The sequence below is a fragment of the Chelonia mydas genome, chromosome 8 (genome assembly GCF_015237465.2).
Source record: "Chelonia mydas isolate rCheMyd1 chromosome 8, rCheMyd1.pri.v2, whole genome shotgun sequence".
NCBI classification, from domain to species: domain Eukaryota; kingdom Metazoa; phylum Chordata; order Testudines; family Cheloniidae; genus Chelonia; species Chelonia mydas.
This window is the reverse complement of record NC_057854.1, coordinates 8,801,332-8,823,733: the sequence shown is the minus strand read 5'-3', so window position 1 is coordinate 8,823,733 and position 22,402 is coordinate 8,801,332. Positions and strand designations below refer to the sequence as shown.

General features: G+C 42.7%; 1 protein-coding gene across 2 annotated transcripts in view; it reads right to left on the bottom strand.

Annotated features, from left to right (window-relative positions):
• RASGEF1C (RasGEF domain family member 1C) overlaps window positions 1-22,402 on the bottom strand; it is a 114,496-nt gene that overhangs the window by 55,518 nt on the left and 36,576 nt on the right. Inside the window, exon 1 of one of the 2 annotated variants that reach the window (XM_027825715.3) lies at window positions 7,875-8,001. The exons of the other annotated variant lie outside the window; for it this stretch is intronic. The gene's annotated coding sequence lies outside the window, so the exon portion shown is untranslated. Of the gene's footprint in view, window positions 1-7,874; window positions 8,002-22,402 lie in introns of those variants that run through there. 2 annotated transcript variants of the gene reach the window in all.

Genomic DNA, 22,402 nt, shown 5'->3' with positions numbered 1-22,402 from the left:
ATCACAGAACGTGGGACACAATAGGGAACATTCTCCAGTGCCCCACAACTTGTGCCCTCATTTACACCACCGCCCAGGGAATGTAAATCAGAACAGTAGCACTTTGCAGAAGTATAAATGACCACACAAAGGCAGGAGGGGAGGGGGGCAATGGATAACCTGGCCCACTGCCACCTGTGTTAATCACAACAGCCCTAGATAGCCAGCCCTTTCCTTGCTTATTTTTATACACTTTACTACTAGGTATCTCAGTGACTCCCAGACACCGGGGAAACAACAGCATAAGCTGTGTCGTGGCATGCTTCTTTAACTCTCTCCAGTGTTAGGGATAGGATGTATTCAAGGCTTCTCCAATAAGGAGATACCACAGCTCAGGCCATATCCTGTTCTAATACACGAATATTAGAGAATAAAATGGAGCTTGCCGGAAATAAAGAATTACACAGCATTTAACATAACACTGACTCCCGTATTTCCATTGTGGAAGAAATGTGGGACCATTTCTGTCTAATATTAATAACTAAACCATGGACTTTTAAATCACATACCTACTCTTCTCCTCTTTTTCCTGTCTCTCTCTCTCTCTATTCTTTTGACCTTCCTTTCATTAGATTCTCTAGTCTTGTACTGAATATTACATTATAATATTTCACTGTATTACATATATTAAAAAAATTAAGCTACCTCAACAGAAATAAGAGAATGATGTCAATATATTGATTTTTAGCTTTCTTTCTCCTCCACCCCATCCCAATCAGGACAACTCCATATTCCAATTCAGAGATTTTTATCCTGTGATCCTTTAAAAGTGGCACCTGATGAGATCAAGTTACATATAAAAATTCTGCAATTTTTACATAAAAATATGTACCAATGAGTTGTGCCCGATTAAGCATAAGCCAAGAAAGGCCTTAAGGATTTGAACCATTGAGCTAAAAGAGTAGAACCAAATTCCAACTGGTGCTGTGCAAAGACGCCTACTACAAATTCTGCATATGGCAGGAATGGGAACAGGAATTTTCCACCCCACTCCCGACTTCCCCAAAAGTCCAAGCAGAAGCCATGCAGCAAACTTTCTGGGAGAGCAGCGGCAGTTTCAGACCAGCAACGTCTCTTGCACAGGTTATTCCTGCTCGTCTATGGGCGTTTTGTGTGCAGAGCCACCACAGACTGGAATGGTTGCCCCTATTAACCAGGGGGATCAAACAGCTTGCCCCGGGTAAGTATTTGGCAGAGCAGACAGTGGAGAACAGACTTTCTTGCTCATAGGCCTGTGCTTCAACTTGTTACACTACCTAACCTCAGAAACAAGAGAAAGATAGTGGGCCGAATCTGCCTTTGTTTGTGCCTGTATTTTGTCCTTGCAGTCCAGGAAACTCTCTGGCTTCCAGTACTGCAGGTTCTTAGCACCTCCCCAAAAGATTATGGCTGGGAAGTATTTACAGGATTTACCTCACTTTACAGGTGGAAAATTCGGATGCTCTCAGCACTGTCACATAAGTGCACTCATACTAACCCCGTTACCAGTGCACATACAGACCGTCTGTACTAAATGCAGGTTAACCTTGCCGAGATCATCATTAAAGGCTTTGTGTTAGAGCACGAGACTGAGAGGAACTTCATGCGTGCATCCGTTTTCTTAACAACCCTGCTAACAAGGGTACTAATGGTTATGAGCTTTTTATATTATGTGGACGCAAAGGGCCAGATTTGCAACAGACTTTAGGCAGTGCTTAAGCCGGTTAGGCGCCTACCTCCTATCGATGTCAAATCAAACCTGATTGGGCACTTTTGAAAATCTCGGCACCTCTTGGTGCCTAAACACGTTTAAAAAATCCGTCCCCAAAAGCCCCAACCTAGGGAGCGGAGCAGAGCTCAGATGAATGCAGAGGTTGCCAACCCTTTTCATAGCATTAGCCACTGTAAATAGCAAGAATGCCTCCCCTGCCATTGGCATTCTACACACAGTCCCAGAGCATTGTTCTAAGGGTATGACACACTACGGTGCTGGCCAGAAACTGCCACTTGATTTCCTGGCATCAGTCACATGACCTAAGGCCAAATTCTAAAGGCAAATAAATACCCTGCCCATGTCCACTGACTCCAGTAGCTGCTGTTACAACAGCCCCTGTGGCAACGACAGCTATTGCTTACATGGGAAAGTAACATGAGGGAAGCAGTTAATGTATTTCCAGCTGGCTTTGACATGTTAAGTGTTTTATCCTTTTATCAAAAAGTTAATCAGCAACATTAACTTTTGATCTTCATTTCATTTCCCCTTCTCAGCTGTCTCTCTCTCTCTCTCAGAGGAAAACAAAGAGAGCCAGCCTCATGTGAGCAGCCATCTCTTACCATGGACTGCACTTTGGGAAGAACTGAGTTAAAGGGTTTTCTCTCTTGTAAGAGCATCACGGGCTGAAAGATGGAATCTTCTGCACCAGTTGGCCAGGCTGGGTGTGCTTCTCTGTTCCTGGGGTTTAACCCAGTGGATTCATGAAGCGCATAGATCTGCTACGGAGATCTCTGTGCACTGCAGAGACCCCTGTGCAGCCTCACCATACATCTTTTTCCATCTATTTTATTATTATTTGTATTACACTAACACCTAGATCAGGTGCTAGGTGATGTACAGACACACTGTAAGGGACTATACCTGCCCCAAAGAGATCACAGTCCAAATAGACAAGACAAAGAGTGGGATAGGAAATAGGCACAAAGCGACTATGCCACAGATAGGAAGAGACTAAGTCTTCTGACTGCCAGTCCAGGGCCCTATTTATGAGGCCACAGTATCTCTCTCTAGAGACCGAGTTACATTTGAGATCAGTGCATGAGTGGCTTGGAGAAGACCTTCTCCATCATTGCTTTTGTCTACATGAGCTGTGGTTTATCATTCTACTTTTGAACTAGGTGGAAACAATTTTGATGCCGAATCCGGCATGTCACTTAGGCATATGTTGTCAAAAACTTCCATTACTTTTAACTCTGCAGACAGTTTCAAGGTGAAAACCTGTGCCAGGATTTTTACGCCGTTGAGAAATGCATTTCTTGGCATGAAGAGTCCTCCTCACCCCTGGCTGAAGGAGAAACATCTTTAAAAAGCAGCCCAAGCTAGTTTTGACTGGATAAATGTGCCTATTTCAGAGAAGCCGCATTGAGGGCCTGTAGGTATCAGATGAATACACTGGTATTTTCATCCTGGATTTATAGTCACTTTCTCTCCAATGCCTCACAACTGTGGGATTAGCTTGATGTTTATTGTGAGGGCCTATCACAAACATTAGAAAAATCTGCTACACTACTAATCTATTTTCCCTGTTATGCTGAGAAGCAGCAGGGGACTCCATGGGGCTGGTGTTTGCCTGTACAGGAGGGTTGGATTAAAGCTGCTTTTGCTTTTCCCACTGATAGCTAAGCTAAAATGTTAAAGCTTTAGCTCATCTTGACAGCGTTCAAACCTTCTGTATCTTCCAGTAACTTGTATTGCCTTCTTGCCGGCCTCCTTCCATAAAAATACAACTTACTCTTCTCCAGCAGTAGATTTCTGGCTACCATTGCTTCTCTCAATAAAACATGCTCTTGTCCAAAGCCCGATAGGAGTTACTGCAGAGTGCAAAACAGCCGCTGTTTACTCGTGTGGTCACTGCCCTGACACCATCAATTTGTTAAGTATTTTTGGAATACGAAAGACATGGTGTGAAAACAACATGCTAGCTGATTTCTTTTTCACTAATGCGCATTCATTCACTGAGTCAGGGTATACGTCTGCATTGTCTCGGCAAAGTTAAAATAAAGCACGTCTCGGTGTCATAATGTCGAATATGAGCTGTGGGAGCCAAAGATTTTTGTTTTTAATAAAAGCAATGGTTTTAGAACATGGTGGTACATTTAGATTTTCTAACAAAGTCTTTCCTCAGGTAAATTCTCAATGGGAACAGGGGTTTGTTTGCATGAGGACTGAGTGAAAGCAAAGAAAGGACCTCAGGATTTGGCCAAAGTTACTGAATCATATCATATAGTTGCATACAGTAGATATCCATACTGGGAGGGTCTTTCTTATTAAAGAGATGAGAAAAAATGGAAAAATTCTGCTTCAGGTCTCGATGTCAATGACAAAGTTCAGCAAACTCCAGCCCTCAGATGCACCTGTCCAATTCCTCGTCCTCAGAGCCTGCTTCTCCAGGGGCCAGAGCTTCGCACTGGTGCCATGCTCTGATCACGTTTCCTTCTCAATGCATACATCATGTCACTTGCAATGCACCTGACATTTCAATATAGTGTGTCTGCCAGACAAGACTTAGGCCTGGTCTATACCTAAAAATTAGATTAGGCCTAGCTGCATCACTCAGGGCTGTAAAAAATTCCACATCCTATGCAATGCCCACTAACCCACACTGTAGATGCAGCTAGGTTGATGGCGGGGTGGATTAACTACATTGACAGAAAACCCCTTCCACTGCTGTAGGAAGCGTTTACGCTATGGCACTACAGCAGCATAGCTGTACCACCCGAAGCTGTGCCACTGTAATGTAGACACACTCTTAGTGTCAGGGTTGGGCACAGTAGACTAATGGGGCAGTTTCAGGCAGGATCAGGTCTCCGTGTTAACACAGATCCAGATAATGGAAGTAGAAGGATGTAGCAGCATGCGTGTTCTGGAGAAATTCATCATCTGGCAAAACACTGAATGTGAAATAAAGGAATAATAGAATCACAGACAATTAGGGTTGGAAGAGACCTCAGGAGGTCTTCTAGTCCAACCTCCTGCTCAAAGCAGGACCAACACCAGCTAAATCATCTCAGCCAGGGCTTTGTCAAGCCAGGCCTCAAAAACCTCCAAGGATGGAGATTCCACCACCTCCCTAGGTAACCCATTCCAGTGCTTCACCACCCTCCTAGTGAAATAGTTTTTCTTAATAGCCAGCCTAGACCTCCCCCACTGCAACTTGAGACCATTACTCCTTGTCCTGTTCTCTTCTACCACTGAGAACTGCTGAGCTCCATCCTCTTTGGAATCCCCCTTCAGGTAGTTTAAGGCTGCTATCAAATCCCCAACTCATTTTTCTCTTCTGCAGACTAAATAAGCCCAGTTCCCTCAGCCTTCCCTCGTAAGTCACGTGCCCCAGCCCCCTAATCATTTTCGTTGCCCTCTGCAGGACTCTCTCCAATTTGTCCACATCCCTTCTGTAGTGGGGGCCCCAAAACTGGATGCAATACTCCAGATGTGGCCTCACCAGTGCCGAATAGAGGGGAATAATCACTTCCCTCGATCTGCTGGCAATGCTCCTACTAATACAGCCCAATATACCATTAGCCTTCTTGGCAACAGGGGCACACTGCTGACTCATATCCAGCTTCTCATCCACTGTAATGCCACGGTCCTTTTCTGCAGAACTGCTGCTTAGCTAGTCGGTCCCCAGCCTGTAGCAGTGCACGGGATTCTTCCATCCTAAGTGCAGCACTCTGCACTTGTCTTTGTTGAACCTCATCAGATTTGTTTTGAACCAATCCTCCAATTTCGCTAGGTCACTCTGGACCCTATCCCTACCCTCCAGCGTACCTACCTCTCCCCCCAGCTTAGTGTCATCCGCGAACTTGCTGAAGGTACAATTCATCCCATCATCTAGATCATTAATAAAGATGTTGAACAAAACCAGCCCCAGGACTGACCCCTGGGGCACTCCACTTGATACCAGCTGCCAACTAGACATGGAGCCATTGATCACTACCCATTGTGCCAGACAATCTAGCCAGCTTTCTATCCAACTTATAGTCCATTCATCCAATCCATACTTTTTCAACTTGCTGGCAAGAATACTGTCGGAGACCGTATCAAAAGCTTTGCTAAAGTCAAGATATATCATGTCCATCACTTTCCCCATATTCACAGAGCCAGTTATCTCATCATAGAAGGCAATCAGGTTGGTCAGGCATGACTTGCCCTTGGTGAATCCATGTTGGCTGTTCCTGATCACCTTCCTCTCCTCCAAGTGCTTCAAAATGGATTCCTTGAGGACCTGCTCCATGATTTTCCAGGGACTGAGGTGTGGCTGACCGGTCTGTAGTTCCCCGGGTTCTCCTTCTTCCCTTTTTAAAAGATGGGCACTATATTTGCCTTTTTCCAATCGTTCAGGACCTCCCCTGATCGCCACGAGTTTTCAAAGATAATGGCCAATGGCTCTACAACTGCAATCACATCAGCCTGTTAAGGAACAGATTAAGAGAGAGGAATGGAAGAATCATGACCTTGAGGTTGACACACTGGGCTGTGATTCAGAAGATTTGGGCTCCACTTCTGAGATCTCCCACAGATTTCCTTTGTTAAGTCACTTGCTCAAGTCACTTAAACTCTCCATGCTTCAGCTCCCCATCTGAAAAGTGAGGATAACAACACTACCTTTCTCCTACTTTGTCTATTGTAAACTCTTCAGGTCAAGGACTGCTTCTCACTCTGGGTTTCAACAGCACCTACCACAATGGAGCCTGACCTCAGCTGTGGTCACTAGTCGCTATCATAGTACAAGTAATGAATAACAGTACATCCACTGGGACCCATAATACGCAAGGCTGGTTTCTTGTACGCACATTTTTCACACTAGTTTCATGCATTTTTAAGCTATTCATCTTAGCAGAGAAAGACAGTTTAGAAAGAGAATCCTGATCCCTCTTCTTTTTTGCCAGGAGGGGAGCTGAAGAAGGGGGAAAAGATCAGCGGTGTTTCAGAAACGTGAAGGAAAAAGTCATATTGTACGAACTGTTTCGGCTTGCCAGGGCTGTGGTTATAAATGGCTTCTCAGCAAGCGGGGTGGTGTTAAGAACATTATTATGTATTTGATGCTGATGTAATTAGGAAGCTGGTGGCAGATGTTGCTTCCTTTTCACCAAGCTATAAAACATTCAATTTACAGACCGTGATGCAGTAAAATGGCACAAAATTCAACCTGTCAATCTGAATAATGTTGGGAATGATTAAGTGAGCAATATACTGAAACTATACAATTTACGAATGCACAGGAATCACAAGGGATGAGTGTGGGGCAAACCACAGAGGGGAAACTGACATTCTGGTCTATTCCTCCCTTACTGTGACCCCCTAATTAATACTCATACACCATAAAGAACAGCAGCTGCGTATCAGTCTTCCCAGCCCAGCTTCAATACGAGGGAGTCAGGGTTTGACCCAAGGTCCACAGACTCCCACAGACTTCATTCTAATGACTTCATTGGGTTATCTCTGGCCCTCTGAATAGTGCTAATGTAAAATACAGAGGGGTTTTGCTCCCTGATATGTGCACATCACTGCATCTGAAGTCAGTCAATGGGAGATGTATGCTTACATATCTTCCAGCAGTATTTGTTCCATCGCTGCAGTAAAATGACAATGATCATAGTTGTCGCTGTGTTACAGGTTTACGAGAAATATTTTGCAATCAAAATATTACACTGAAAAACCAACGACTCCCACCAATTATCTAAAAATCTGCTGATAAGTGTGCTACTGAAAGAAGCCCAATTTATAGATGACGGTGAGGCACTAAATCAATTACCAGTACATTGCTTGCAAGAGCTAGGTCACCTTGCTGGGGGAATGTTCCTGTTTATGCTCATATCTGTAAATTTTGTTTGATAGGGAAAAACGAAACACTGATTAGCATGAATTTGGTAGCTAGTCTGAAGCAGAATGTAAATCAGAAATCGGAAGATTTACGGCCTATTAAATTGAACTCCAATCAAAATCCCATCCAGGCAACAGTTCCCCAAGGGCTTCCATTTGTTAACATCACTTTTTTTTTTTAATAACTTTCTTTTTCATGTATCAGCAGCAGTAATAAAAGCCCTTTGGTATCAAGCAGAGCAGAAAACACATTATTTACCTTAAAATGCCATCACTGCTTGGAACTACAATGAACTAGAGCCATCAAGTGCAACACTGAGAAAACACTCAGGTATGAATCCATAGATGCCAAACTTCTCTCTTAATCTGGAAAGAAATTCTGTTCTCATTAAACTGATTTAAGTCTGGAGTATTTCCAATGAATGCAGTGAAGTTATTTGAGATCAACATCGGTGTGAGATCAGAATCTAACCCCTGATGTCTATACATTTTAGTTCCTATGCTACTCATGCCGGCTAGACGGTCTCAACCATAACGCCGCCTGTGTAAGGAACACAGGATGGGGCTCCGCTGTATACCCGTAGCCAATTATTATTAGAATGATAGAAATACCAAAAAGGGTGCAAAAACTCCAGGTGCTCTTGACATAGCTTTAAAATACATTCTAAGTGAAGCAGTACACGTCAAGATAACCCATCACCCGTAGCGAGCGGGACAACTAAAAACGTTAATTCACCATTCTTTACCCGTACAATCTCTCTCCCCCACCCATTTTCAAACACCTGGCAAATAATCATAGGCAATAAACGAACTGTTCTGGGTGTGTATATAAAACAATGACATTTTTTGTTTTGTTTTAAGGAAACTGAAAATTAAAGCATAAAAATGGGAGAAATGAGAGAGCCCTTGAAAAAATGGAAGAATTTTTACTTATGATTCGGCAAGCACTGACAGTGCACTCAGAACTCTACAAAACACAAAAACATGGGCCCTGGTCCAAGGCATTTACAAACTACGCACCTGATCCAAAGACCACGGCAGTGAACGGCAGTCATTTGACTTCAGCGGGCTAGAAAAGACTGCACTGAGCAAGGTGATCACTTAGGCCAGATCTACACTATAAACTTACACCCACCCCCCTGAGTGATAGCGTTATGCCAACCTAACCCCCAGTGTAGACAGCGCTGTGTTGATGAGAGAGCTTCTCCCGTCGACATAGCTACTGCCTCTTGCAGAGGTGGATTAACGGGAGGAGTTCTCCTGTCAGCGTAGTAGTGTCTTCACTGAAGTGCTAGACCAACGCAAGTGCAGCTGTTTTAAGCGGAGACATGCCCTTAGATTCCTGTATGTAGACAGGAACGCTGGTGATGTTATATCGATCTGGGCTGGCCTTTATATGAATCATGGAAGAGAGCGGGTTTTAAGAAGGATTTAAAGAGATTTTAATGATGATTTAAAAGCTCTAAATTAAAATTGTTTTGGGACTTGTACAATGATATCTGCTTGGCATGCAACATTCTCCTAATTGTTCTTAAATTAAGAAATCCAACTTTAGAATTTTGATATACTAAATAAATGTATATGATGCACCTACCTTCTGCAGCTTCCGTCACACACAGGAAGCCACTGAATTAACTTCTGTGATTACGTTTCACCACTACATACCCCGCAACCACTATTACTGAGTCAAAATGAATTACAAAGACATAAGACGAACTGATTTACTGATTGTTTTAAAGGCAGTGTATTTTAGCATTATTATTTTAACATTTGAAGTCTGAGTCTGCATTACTGCACTGTTAATCCACAGCTAGCCAAAAGATTGAATATGTGTCTCCGAATCTTAAGAACACCCTGTAGCTCACGAAAGCTTATGCTCAAATAAATTGGTTAGTCTCTAAGGTGCCACAAGTACTCCTTTTCTTTTTGCGAATACAGACTAACACGGCTGCTACTCTGAAAAATGACAGAAATGTTTCAGATCACATCTGAGGACATATCCCTGACCACAGCGAGAAAAGTGATCATTTAACAACCCATTTTCTCTTTGAAATGGATATTACTTTGAAGTGGGAGCTGTCCCTCCCGGCCCCCCAGTCCCTCCCTTCCATTCAAAGCCTGGTTTCGACCTTTGCAATAAGTTTCTTCTGTTCTTGTTTAGGTTGCTTTTGACACCTTGGTGTTTGCCTTCGACTACTGGGGCCTGATTCTCTACTGCCTTCCATCTTGTCTGGAGTATAAAATGGCACCAAATCAGAGCAGCCACCAAATCAGCAATCTCCACAATGTGAAAATTGCACCTCCAAGCAGTGTACAGTCAGGATGTGTCTACACAACAATAGCTGCACAACAATAGCTAGCCCAGCCGAGCTAGCTTGAACCCAGCGAGTGCAGGTAAAGCAGCATTTCAGACAGTGCAGCACAGGCTTCGGCGCGGGGGGGGGGGGGGGGTAGGAGGGGAGGGGGGAGGTGTCCAGCATGGCCCCCGAGTACATACTTGGCTTGCTAGCTTGCGCTGAAGCCCACACTGCTCTGTGCTAGCTGGATTCAAGCTTTCAACATACCCTCTGGCCCCTAGTCTCAGTTACACCCATGTAAAATCGGGGGGTAACTTTACTGAAATCAATGGAAAGTCACACTGGTATAACAGTGCTATGGCTGAAATCAGAATCAGGCCCCTTGATGCTACAATGCTGTCAGCTTTGTAGCCGTGCAGATGCCTCTCTTTCCGTCTGAAAGAAGGCCAGCTCCACTTGATGCTTAAAGAATTACAGCTGAAAACCAATAAATTAAACAGAAACGCAGTGCGAGGTCCACTCTCACGTCAGCTCAGATAAACAGGCCCCAACAAGTATAAAAGTCTTCCGCACCAAGCAAAGCAATTCCACTATTTATGCAGAGGGGAAAAAAGAAAGCTGTATATCAACAGATAATTACAAGCACAGCTGTATCTGTCCCTGCTGATTACTTGCAGCTAGGTTTGATGATTCTGTCATCACGCACCAGGTTGCTCCGAAAGCTGCATGTCACAACACTTCAATCACAGTTCTTTCATTTATTAGCACCTACTGTTACTAGTCTCCTAGTCGAAAATCTTAACATGCATTTGTAAATTGGTCTCTGGAGTCTGTCAGAGAGATTTAAAAAGCAATAAATCATATTACATATATACACACACACACACCCACATATATATTATATGTGTATATATATATATATATTTGGTTCTTCCTGGAGTAATTAGTTATAAATAATCTTTACAGTCAGTTATTTATGTATATATTTTGTGTGGGTCCATGTGTGTGTGTGTGTGTGTGTGTGTGTGTGTATACATATATATATATATATATAAAATACACACACACACACACACACACACGGACCCCCACAAAATATATACCTAAATAACTGACTGTAAAGATTATTTATAACTAATTACTCCAGGAAGAACCAAATCCTACAGCCCACATACATCAGTAATCACTGAACAGCAGCACAAGCACTGCTAGGTACAGTATGTCTGGTAATTAAATATTCATGGTAAATAGGCCCAATGGCCTGTGATGGGATATTAGATGGGGTGGGATCTGAGTTACCCAGGAAAGAATTTTCTGTAGTATCTGGCTGGTGAATCTTGCCCATAGGCTCAGGGTTTAGCTGATCGCCATATTTGGGGTCGGGAAGGAATTTTCCTCCAGGGCAGATTGGAAGAGGCCCTGGAGGTTTTTCGCCTTCCTCTGTAGCATGGGGCACGGGTCACTTGCTGGAGGATTCTCTGCTCCTTGAAGTCTTTAAACCACGATTTGAGGACTTCAATAGCACAGACATAGGTGAGAGGTTTTTTGCAGGAGTGGTGGGTGAAATTCTGTGGCCTGCGCTGTGCAGGAGGTCGGACTAGATGATCATAATGGTCCCTTCTGACCTAAATATCTATGAATCTGTGTCAATTTTTCACTATTGTTAAGTATACCATATTGCAATTCATAATCTGAGCAGTTACCTGATTAGCACGGAAATCCTACAGATTTTGATTTTTTTAAGAATCCCTGGGTTCGATGCATCCCTTAGATTTATGGTCCCTGGAAAATAAGCGGTCCCCACTGCCCTTGTATGTACAATGCAGATTAAATACTATAAACAATAGCATTTCGCACTCATCATTGATTTTCATCTGTGACTCTCCAAGAGCTTTACAAAGAATTTTAGAGATGGAAGAACAGAGAAGCTAAGAGACCTGCTCAAGTTCACGTGAGCAAGTCAGTAGAACAGAACCCAAATATGCTGACTCTGGAACCAAGGCCCTAGCTCCAGGAACACACTGGGCATGTCTATACTGCAACAAAAGACCCGCAGCAGGCCCGGGTCAGCTTATTTGGGTTTGTGGGGCTCAGGCTGGGGGGCTATAAAACTGCAGTGTTGACAATCTGGCTTGGGCTGGATCCTGGACTCTGGGACCTCGTGACGGGAGAGGGACGCAGAGCCTGGACTCCAGCTTGAGCCCAAACGTCTACACTGCAATTTCATATACGTGCAGTCTGAACCGCATGAGCCTGAGTCAGCTGATCCAGGCCAGCTTCAGCTGTGCCGGGGGTCTTTTATCACAGTTTAGACCAGGGATCGGCAACCTTTGGCACGTGGCCCATCAGGGAAATCCGCTGGCGGGCCAGGACGGTTTGTTTACCTGCTGCGTCCACAGGTTCAGCCGATTGCAGCTCCCACTGGCCGCGGTTCACCGTTCCAGGCCAATGGGGGCTGGGAAACGGTGTGGGCCAAGGGATGTGCTGGCTGCCGCTTCCCGCCGATCCCCTGTGTAGACGTACCCTAAGGGCCAAATTCTGACCTCCACCAATGCAAGAGTGACAGTGCAAAGGGGCTGTGTCAGTGTAACCAACAACAGAATTTGGTCTTAAATACAGATTTCTGTTAACGAGGATAAGAACTTATTTTCTCTTCTCATTCCCCAGAGCATTCCCAATCAGAGAGAAGGTTCCTCTTCTATATGGATGTAGGCATAGTCTGTAACAAAAACTCGCTCTCAAGCTTCTGGTCTTACATACCCTTCCAGAGCACCATCTGCACCTGTTCTCAGTGCAGCCACCTGTTATTATGGCACGCTTCCATCCAGCAGGGTAGAAATGCAGGCTCTTAATGAGCTAGCTAACCCATTGCTATTCTAAGGAACAGCTAGCAAGACATGATAAAGCAGCAACGTAGTCGGTAACCAGCCTGGAGTTTAAATGTATTAACTCTGTAATACGCTCAGCCCATGCAAGTTAAATGATCTTTCGGTCAGCTAAGCAGTCTTCTATTTTCACAGGCTAGATTAAGTATACAAAGAGACTTGGCTGGCATTTAAAATAATGCAGCAAGTTTATAGCTGAATAATAAACCTCCTCTCATTCCCGGAAGTCTCAATTGTAGCCCCAAACAATGACTCCTTTCTCTACTGCAGCTCCATAATTAAGGATCTATGACTCATTGGAAATGGGCCCAGTGTCAAAGCAACATAAGCCTGACTTCTTTGAGCGTTGGGGATGTTCAGATCTGCATTTGGGGCAGATTTTCCCCATTGGGTGCAGCAGGATGAGGGTGCAGTGAGGAAGTCTGCTCCGGCTCCCTGAGTTTTTGCACCAGTGCTGATGCAGGTTAGACCGCTGGCTTGTGGTAGGTGCTTGTGGTCCCCATGGAGTTCACTTTTAAAAAGTGACAGAGAATTGCTCTTTAGTGCAAACAAACTAGATGGGCCACTTTTCCGTGATCATCACTAGAAGTCTGTCATCGAAAGGGACTGCCAGTATCAGTTCTTTGATTATTATCAGGACACAATCTACATGAAATTATGGCTTTGCTATTAGCAACTTTGGTCTCTTAGAAACATAGGCATTGCCAGACTGGATCAGAACTGTGGGTCATCTAGGCCAGTATCTTGTCTCTGACAGAGCCAGTACCAGATGTTTCAAAGGAAGATGTCAGAACACCACAGTAGGCAGATGAGAGATGAATCTGCCTCCCACACAGGTCTCTAATAGTTTGAGACTTGCTTATGAAGCATGAGGTTTAACAGCCCTTCCAAAACGTTTATCGTCATCAGGTATGATAGAGAATTCTGGATATTCTTGATATCCATATAAAAATCAAAATCTTTGTAATCTGACCAGCACCAGCCCTTTTAGATGAAATCCCGTGAGCCTCATGAAAGCGAAGTGATAGGAGGAACTGAGTTCAAAAATAAGGGGACAAATCCCTCATTGGTATAACTCCACTGACTTCAGTGGCATTAAAATCAGGGATGAATTTGGCCCAAGATATGCACAGGATGAATTAAATCTTGAACTGTAATTGCTGACCGCCTAACTCTTCAGCCGTCAAGATGTGGTTTACAAAGCCAATTTCCAGAGAATCAGACTGCATGAGCATACTGCAAAGATTTTTCCCACCTAATCCACATTAATTCGATTCTCTTTTGAAGTGCTCTTTAAATGACACTGTCAAGTCATGTATGGCTCCAAAATTCTATAGATCATACTAGGAAATGTGATCCAGAAAACACTGTAGTGTTTTTTAACTGACCATTCCAGCAATTGATTTATCTACCCAGATACAGTACTAACACAGTCTCCTTCACCGTAATATCTGAGTAAATGCCAATTATTTAAAAATACAACTAATCTCTCACTTTCTTTTTCCTCTTTCCCATTCTATAGGAGAAATAACTTGATTAGTTCATAGGGATTGGTGTGTGTATGTTCATAAAGAACAAATTATTAATCCTCCAATCTCAGATATCCCAATACATCCAAAAATATAGCATAAGTGCAAAGCTCAGTTTATATATAGGACTTTCAAATGAACAATGCAGCATTTCACGTGTTATTTCTTGCATAACTGATTTAAAAAAAACAAACAAACAAAAAACCACCAACAAGCATTACTCCTTGATACTACCTTAGTAGCAAATTTTGCCTGGGGCCTAAAACAGCTTGATATGAAACTCGAATGAACAGCAAAGTTATTACCTCATAGTTAAAACAACTACACTCAAAATTGTAGAGTATAAACCTCAGCCTGTTGACGCACCAGTCCTGCAGTGCGCACACACGCTTAATTTTAAGCTGGTGAGTAGTTCACTTCAATGGAAATGCTTGCACACCTGAAGATGATGCATGTCAGTAAATATTTGTAGTATTTGCAGAACCAGGAATCTAAGCCTTCCCACAAAATGTTGGTACCTACAGCATTTCAAGCACCTGAATTTTCAGATAGTATGTACTTGCAAAAACTTGGATTTCTGCATCTGTGCATGCAAATCAGGTAATTAGATGTGTGGGTCACATGCACAGATTAGCCTGGTGTATACACACACACACAATCTTACTCTTGTTGAACAGCACCTTACTCCACAGGCATTTTTGACTGAAATCAATGTGACTATCTATAGAGTAAGGTGCTATGCAATGCAAGTGAGGGTATCAGAATCTGGCTCTCTAATATGTAAAACTACTTGCAAATTAGAAGCTGCTCTTGAAAATTTGGTCCAGGGCATCACTAAATTCTTGCCAAAGCGCTAATGCCAGAGGCTGAGTCACATGACGTGCCTAGAAACATTTATTTGGTCGAATTTCAGAGTAGCAGCCGTGTTATGTCAAACGATCATTTAAAATTGAACAGCATTCTAAGAAATGAGCCAGTCTCCTGCTTCAAATAAAGGACAATGAACAATGTGCACAAATTACTGCCCTCACTGACTTGCTTTCAATTTAAGCCAATGGCTATGAGGTATATGGTATATTTCCAATGTAATACGTAGGAGTTATGCATATGCAAGGAGGGAAGGATAGACCCCAGAGCCTATTTTGGAGGTATTTAACATTGACATACAGAGATTGGTGAATTCTTACAAAAGAAATGTTAACAAGAGTTGTATGACTGGTCCTTACTAGTCCACGTGCAAAAGACTCTTTACTTTTGCCCCTGGTAGAGAACTGGAGAAGGAACCACTCTGGACAAATGTCAATCACATGGCTTAATACTTAGTTGGAAAGTCCTCTTATATTGTAGTGAAGGGTCGCAAGCATGAATTTTATGTATGAACCTAGTTTGGTAGATTTCAGCTTTAAAAGTCTAACTGTCACCATGGCAAATTCATAAATTGACCCCTTGGTGCAGCCTGAGAATCTGATTAAGAATAAATATTATCACTGTGAAGAAAAGAGGTTACTGAAACTATTGATGTAATAAAGGCTAAATATTCATGGTCTAAAGCAAATATAATAAAGAGATTTGTTTGGAAAATTCATTAAAACCTTTGGGTGAAATTTTCAGATGTTCCTAACTCAGCTCCAGGGCTGGGGATGGGGCTGGGGAAGAGGTGCCTCTCACTGGCTGCGGCAGGTCCAGGGCTGGGGCAGGGGAGAGGCGCCTCTCCCCAGCTGCACAACCCTTGATAGCCTGCTGCACGGCCACACAGTTTAGGGGGAACTTGGACCAGAAGGGGTGTAAATTTTAGTCTGTGCTGGTGTGTTTCGCACTAACTGGCCCACGTGGAACCTGCTGGCATGCATTAAAAGTTTCCTAGTGAGTGTTAATGTAGTCCTGTTTCAAACACACTACATGAATGCACACTATAGAATTTTTAGTGTGCACCAGCAGGGTCCACACAGACCAATTAATGCATGACACACTAATGCGGAATAAAATTTACACCCCTCTGGTGCAGACTAAAGCACCGCATAGAATGCCTGTAGGAGCTTATGAGCCTAAGTCCTATTGAAAGTCAATGGGACTTACGCTTTTAAGTGCCCAAGTCACTTGCATCCGATGAAGTGAGCTGTAGCTCACGAAAGCTTATGCTCAAATAAATTGGTTAATCTCTAAGGTGCCACAAGTACTCCTTTGCTTTTTGTGAATACAGACTAACACGGCTGTTACTCTGAAACCTGTCAAGTCACTTTTGAAACTAGGACAGGCACTTTTGAAAATGTCATCCTTCATCTCTATAAAGTATGCCAACAAAAGATCAGACCCTCAGCTAGTGTAAACTGGCATTGCTCCCTCAGCAATGAATTTTCCTACATTGAAGAGCAATGCCATTATATTTTGGGTTTGGTTCTAGCTTGTTCTAGTCTTTGGGAGGGCACTTGAAGATCTGGGATGCTTCTCATACATTCTTTTAAATTCCAAGACTTCTTTTCAAAGCATCAGCTATATTTTTTAAATAGTGATGATATTTCCTTTATGACACTCAATTATCAAGGGACCGTGTTTAAAAGGGAACTAGTGCGCTAACCATCCTGAAACCCCTGGAGAAAAGAATACTTGCTATCTCCATGGAGGGGAGGGGAAGGAAAGAAAAAGAAAGTGACAGGTAATGACAGGATAATCAACAGCTCTCCAGAGATATCAGCTTATAGGGCATAACCATAGTATATCTATTAGAACTTGTTTGCATATCAAGAGAATTCAGTGGGAGGTCTGACAGCAAAGTGCAGCCTTTGTAAATATGGTTCTCTGTAAAGCTAAGAATTTGTTCAAATGTAAAACCAATCTTCCTAACATTTAACTTGGCAACCAACTACTAAATAACATCAGTATGTCTATTTGGGGCAGCTTGTGCTGTGAAATCACTTCCTATAGCTGCTCTTTTCTGTATTCTGCAGAGTCTCCTGAGACTCAGAGAAACGACCTGTTCTTCCACTGCTCTAAGGGACTACACAGATGGGAATCCCCACTTTGAATATCAGAGAATGTTGAATACTCATATTTTCATGCAGCATGGTAGAGTTGGGAAGATTTTAAACGTTTAACAGAAAGAAACTGAAGCTGCCCAGGAGAAATGCTGCCATTGTATGTTATGGGAATAAGAAGGTGGACTGGAATTTGGTTTTAGACATCAAAATCTCATCCACAGCCTTGTTGGATAGGCCTGCAGCCATATCATCTTAAATAGTGATCTCATCAGATCTCGGAACTGTGCAGGGTCAGCCAGTTCCAGTCAGTGCTTGGATGGGAGACCTTCTAGGAAAACTCAGGAAGCCATGTTGGTGTTTCATGGTGACACTCCTTCTCTGGAGTCAGTACTTAACCCATTTCCTTCCTGGAAGTTCTGTCTATCTGAATGAGACATAAACCAAAGAGAAAATCCTGGTTCCACTGAAGCCAATTGCAAAACTTCCATTGATTTCAATAGGGCCAGATTTTCACCCAATTTATGATTATTAAAGATCCCACAGCAATTTTTGCAAGAGCAGAGGCGTCTATCCCAGTGCCTTGGCCAGATTCCAGCACTGACCCCTTCCCCCCCACCGATTGATTCATTTTGATATAGATTTCTTCTTCTCTTCCTGTCCTAAGCGGTTTTACAATGTTGCCATAGACTATTAAACAGCTGCCGTTTCCCACCTCAAAGGGTGGCTGCCATTCAGTAGTCATTCTTGTTTACAAAGAACTTCGGGATTGACACTTAAAATGTAAAATATGACTGTCATCATCTGTCCCACTGAAAATGAGAACCGGCCAAGACACCAAGATGATCTCATACTGTTTTGACAAGCTCCATGGAATCTTTCACCTTCACCATAACCAGAAATGGGGAGGTAATAAGACATTCAGCTACTGTAAATTATCTAAACCTGGCATCTCTGACAATACTAATGATCAATGTCAAGTACTTTTCCCACTCTGATGGGAAATTTTAGAGTTGTATCGCTATTATAAAAATGCCATAACTCATTTCTGCACATTACAATTTTTTACTTCAATATACTGAATACCCACAAATATACTGCATAATTAATTGGCCGGGGGAAAAAAATCTCTCCCTTATACATGGTCCAATCTACCAGTAGTGTGGAGACCTACATAGCAAACTGGACTTCAGAAGCTGAGTCATTTCTGAGTGGAGATTCATTGACCAAATCCTCCACTTTTTAAATGTTCCTTTTTATGTTACAATGGCTCTTCATTCTACTCCAGGGATGAATGGCAAACCACGAAAGGCTCGAATCAAAAGGCTCTCCTGGAACTTGCTCAGTCATCATTCAATGACCACCTTCTACAAAAACACTGAGGAGCGCTTGGTTCCTATACTAGATAATGCAATGTTTGTGATGTACTGTCATATTTCCATATTCTCGGAAATCTGAACTTTTCTCTCTTTCATATCTGAGACTCTTGGATAATTTTCACTTTCTCCAGTTCAATTGCACTTTTAATTTGCAAGCAAGTTAAGGCAGGAGTCTTAGTGGATGAGCAGTTTCACTATCTACATTTCACTAACACCTTAGAGTTGGCCTCCTTCCAGCCAGCAAGCTTTTAAGAATTCTAAAGAAACCTTTGTATTCAAGACCCTGCCTCCTGCACAAGTATGGTATTTGCTGAAGAGTGATGCTATGAAATGACATCATGGCGTGGCATGCTTGTTCTCCCTCAGTGACTTCTGTGTTTCATTTGTTTTGCGCAGGAGTCAAAACTAAGGTTTTCCGAAGCGTCAGCATCACAAGCCCAGCCTCACAGAGCATAACATGGCATTCAGCTTTCTACTTCAGACATCAAACACATCAGCAACAATAAGGATTAAGCAGCCAAATCTGAGCTGGCCATTTTTTATTTTAAATGATTCATGAGACTGATTAAAATACATCTTGTTCTTCCATAGCTACATTGGCTCTGCACTGCTGTCGGAGTATGATCTAGTTTCCTCCCTACAGTAACCTAAGCACAAAGAGGAGAAGACAGATGGAGTAATAAGGAGCCCATTTTACAGTCACTTGTCTGATTCTAATGACTCCTTCACTAACTGGGTCTAATGTGATTATTCATTATGAGCCAACTGTGTGTCCTTACTCAGGCCAGGCAGTTTACTCCATGAGTAATTACAATGAAGTGAATGAGATGACTCACAGAGTAAAGTACTGTTCAACATGAGAAAATGATGGCAGAATCAGGCTCTATATATTAAAACAACGTTTGATAGAATGATAGACACACTGGGAGTCACATTGCTGTTGAGGTTAACTTGGCTCTTCCGGTGCTACCCCAATGGGAAACGTGGTTTTTCATTATAAACCCCAAGACACTGCAGTTCATTACGTAGCTTATTTATTTCTGGTGCTACATGATCATCAAAGGGTACAAGGAATCTCTTACTCCTAAGAGAATGGTGACACAATAAAGAGAAATCTTCAGTCTCTCAGAGGCCAAAAAAAAAAAAATGTTTTAAAACCCCTTTAGGTCTTAGCACCCAGGAGAAGACTGGTGAAACCAATCACAGCAATGATTTTAATTGCACTGGCAATCGCCATCAGTCCAGAACAAGAAAAGCAGACAGGGGAAATCAGAGTCGTGAAGAGGCACTGCGTGGCGACTCTTCCATTGTGAGATTTCGCTGCTATGCAGCCGCAACTTTTCCTTTTTCTTTTTTTTTTTTTTTTTAAAGTGCCCACAAGCCGCTGGACTAGCAATCCTTCATCCAAAGGACAGCACTGGTTCTTCCATTTGAAACCTGGTACGATATACCGCCTGAAAACACATCTTTAAATATGAATTTTAAAAGAGATCCCTCAAAATTTACCATGACAAGCATGTAGCCCCATTTATTTCTAACCTCTTAAGCCCAAATTTTAATGTACCGGGGTGAACTTTATTGTTGTTACTTATTTAATAGTCTATGCTCAGAGGAGGTTCTGTGAAGTCATAGTGAAACACAATTTAATTTTTAAATACAGTTTTGCAAGCCGGTCCTTAGAGCTAATTATCTCCTGATAATTGGGGAAACGGTCTTGAAATGCATGTATTTGAAAGAGAACTACCGAGAATGAGAAATAACTAGTGCACAAACTCCTTTAAAGGTGCCAATTCTCCATTTGTTTAAATGGGTCTTAAGACATCAGAACCTTCTCCCCATGACAAAATTAACGCAAATCCATGGGGATCACTTGGCAATGTTGAATTACAATATTAATGCAAGGGTGTAGAGACCACATTATAATACCAAATAGTGTCAATGCAAGTCTGCGGAGACTATGTTATAATGTCAGATTACATTGACATTTTAAATACATGTAGACCAGAGTCATTATTTGACATAGTCCTAATCCCCATTACTTCAGTCTTTTAAACCTGGACTGGATTAAACACTAGAAAAAATCGTATAGGGATTGGGCTGACTAGAGAACACAGTGCAGCTCATCCAATTGAAGCTACTATCCTAGACTCGGCATACCCTGGATTCAGGCCAGGACATGCAACTGAAACCACTTTAGAGGCACGGATGAATGATCTCCCGTTGTCAGTGGATCGAGGGCAGACATCTATTCTCATCTTCCTGGACCTCTCCGCAGCATCTGACGCTGGGAACAAGAAGATATGGCTGTCTCGCCTGAGAGGGGTGGCAAAGGTCCAGGGTAGAGTCGGATTAAATTTTTCACCTGAAACATTTGTGGTGAAAAATACACATTCAGGTTTACCAAACCATTTCATTAATTTGTGTCCATTTCAGCAAAATTGTTTCAGTTGAAAAAATCCTAATAAAGTAAAAATGCTTCATTCTGACATTTTCAAAATGAAACATTTTGTTTTTTTCAGGTTGAAACTACATTTAGAAATTTCCTTTCATTTTATTTTTTAAAAAACCATTTGAAAAGTACCCAAAATCAAATTGAAACATTTTGTCTGACCTGAAACCAGTATTTTTTTCTATTTTTCTCCACTGCCAGTGAACCAAAAAAATATATATCCATCATACACACTGCTCTAGCTAAGAAAAATGCATTACAGTGGTGTGACTCAATCCTGGAGGGATGCACTCGGTGACTAGTGATGGGAAACTGCACCTTCACTTCCAGACCCTCACCTGTGGAGTCCTACAAGGATCAATTTCCTTGTAGGTCTCCAGTCCTATTCATATCTTCATGCAGCCACTCGATGAACTGGTCAGACGACACAGACTCAAGTATCAGCAATATGCAGATGATATACAGCTATACCTATCCTTCCCCACATATGGCCATACCACTACCAAGTTGGCCCAGTGCTTGGCTGAAGAATAGCTGGCTGAAGATGAATCCAAGCAAGACAGAGGTGAAAAGTTTGCAGTCACGTTGCAATCTCCTTTGGTTCAAGTTGCACATCCACAATCGGTCAACTCAGTCTTAGTTCAGGAGTGCTCCTGGATGCTGAGCTCTCACATAGCAGCAACTGCAAGCGTATCACTGTCTACAATGTCTAGCTGGCTAAGACTCTGTCCCGTCCTGGCAAATGACAACCGAGCCTCAGTTATTCACTCCTTTGTCACCTTTGTGCTGGACTACAGCAACGCAATATACCTGGGCACGAAACATTCACCGCTTCAGAAACTCCAACTGGTGCAGAGCCCTGCAGCATGTCTCCTCAGCAACACCGACTACCATGAGCACATGGGACTTGTCCTCCGCTGTCTACACTGGCTTCCCATAGAATCAAGGTTTTGGTGCTTCTGTCCAAGTTGCTCAATGACTGGACTCAGGGTATCTAGAAGATTGCCTAAAGCTCCAGGATGAAAACCATGGTCCACAACTTCGCTCCTCTGGCACACTGGAACTTTCTACCATTAAGGTAAAAAGTTCCCTGTGCAGGAGACAGCACTTTCTTGGGGACATGTAATTAAGGGCCATCACAAATCTCACCACCTTCCACTGTAAATGCAAGGTCCATTTCTTTGTCCTTACCTTTTCCACCAAACACACAGAAATGTGTGTGTATAACCACAAAAAGTCCAAAACACACACTACACTGGGGACAGCGTGAGAGAAC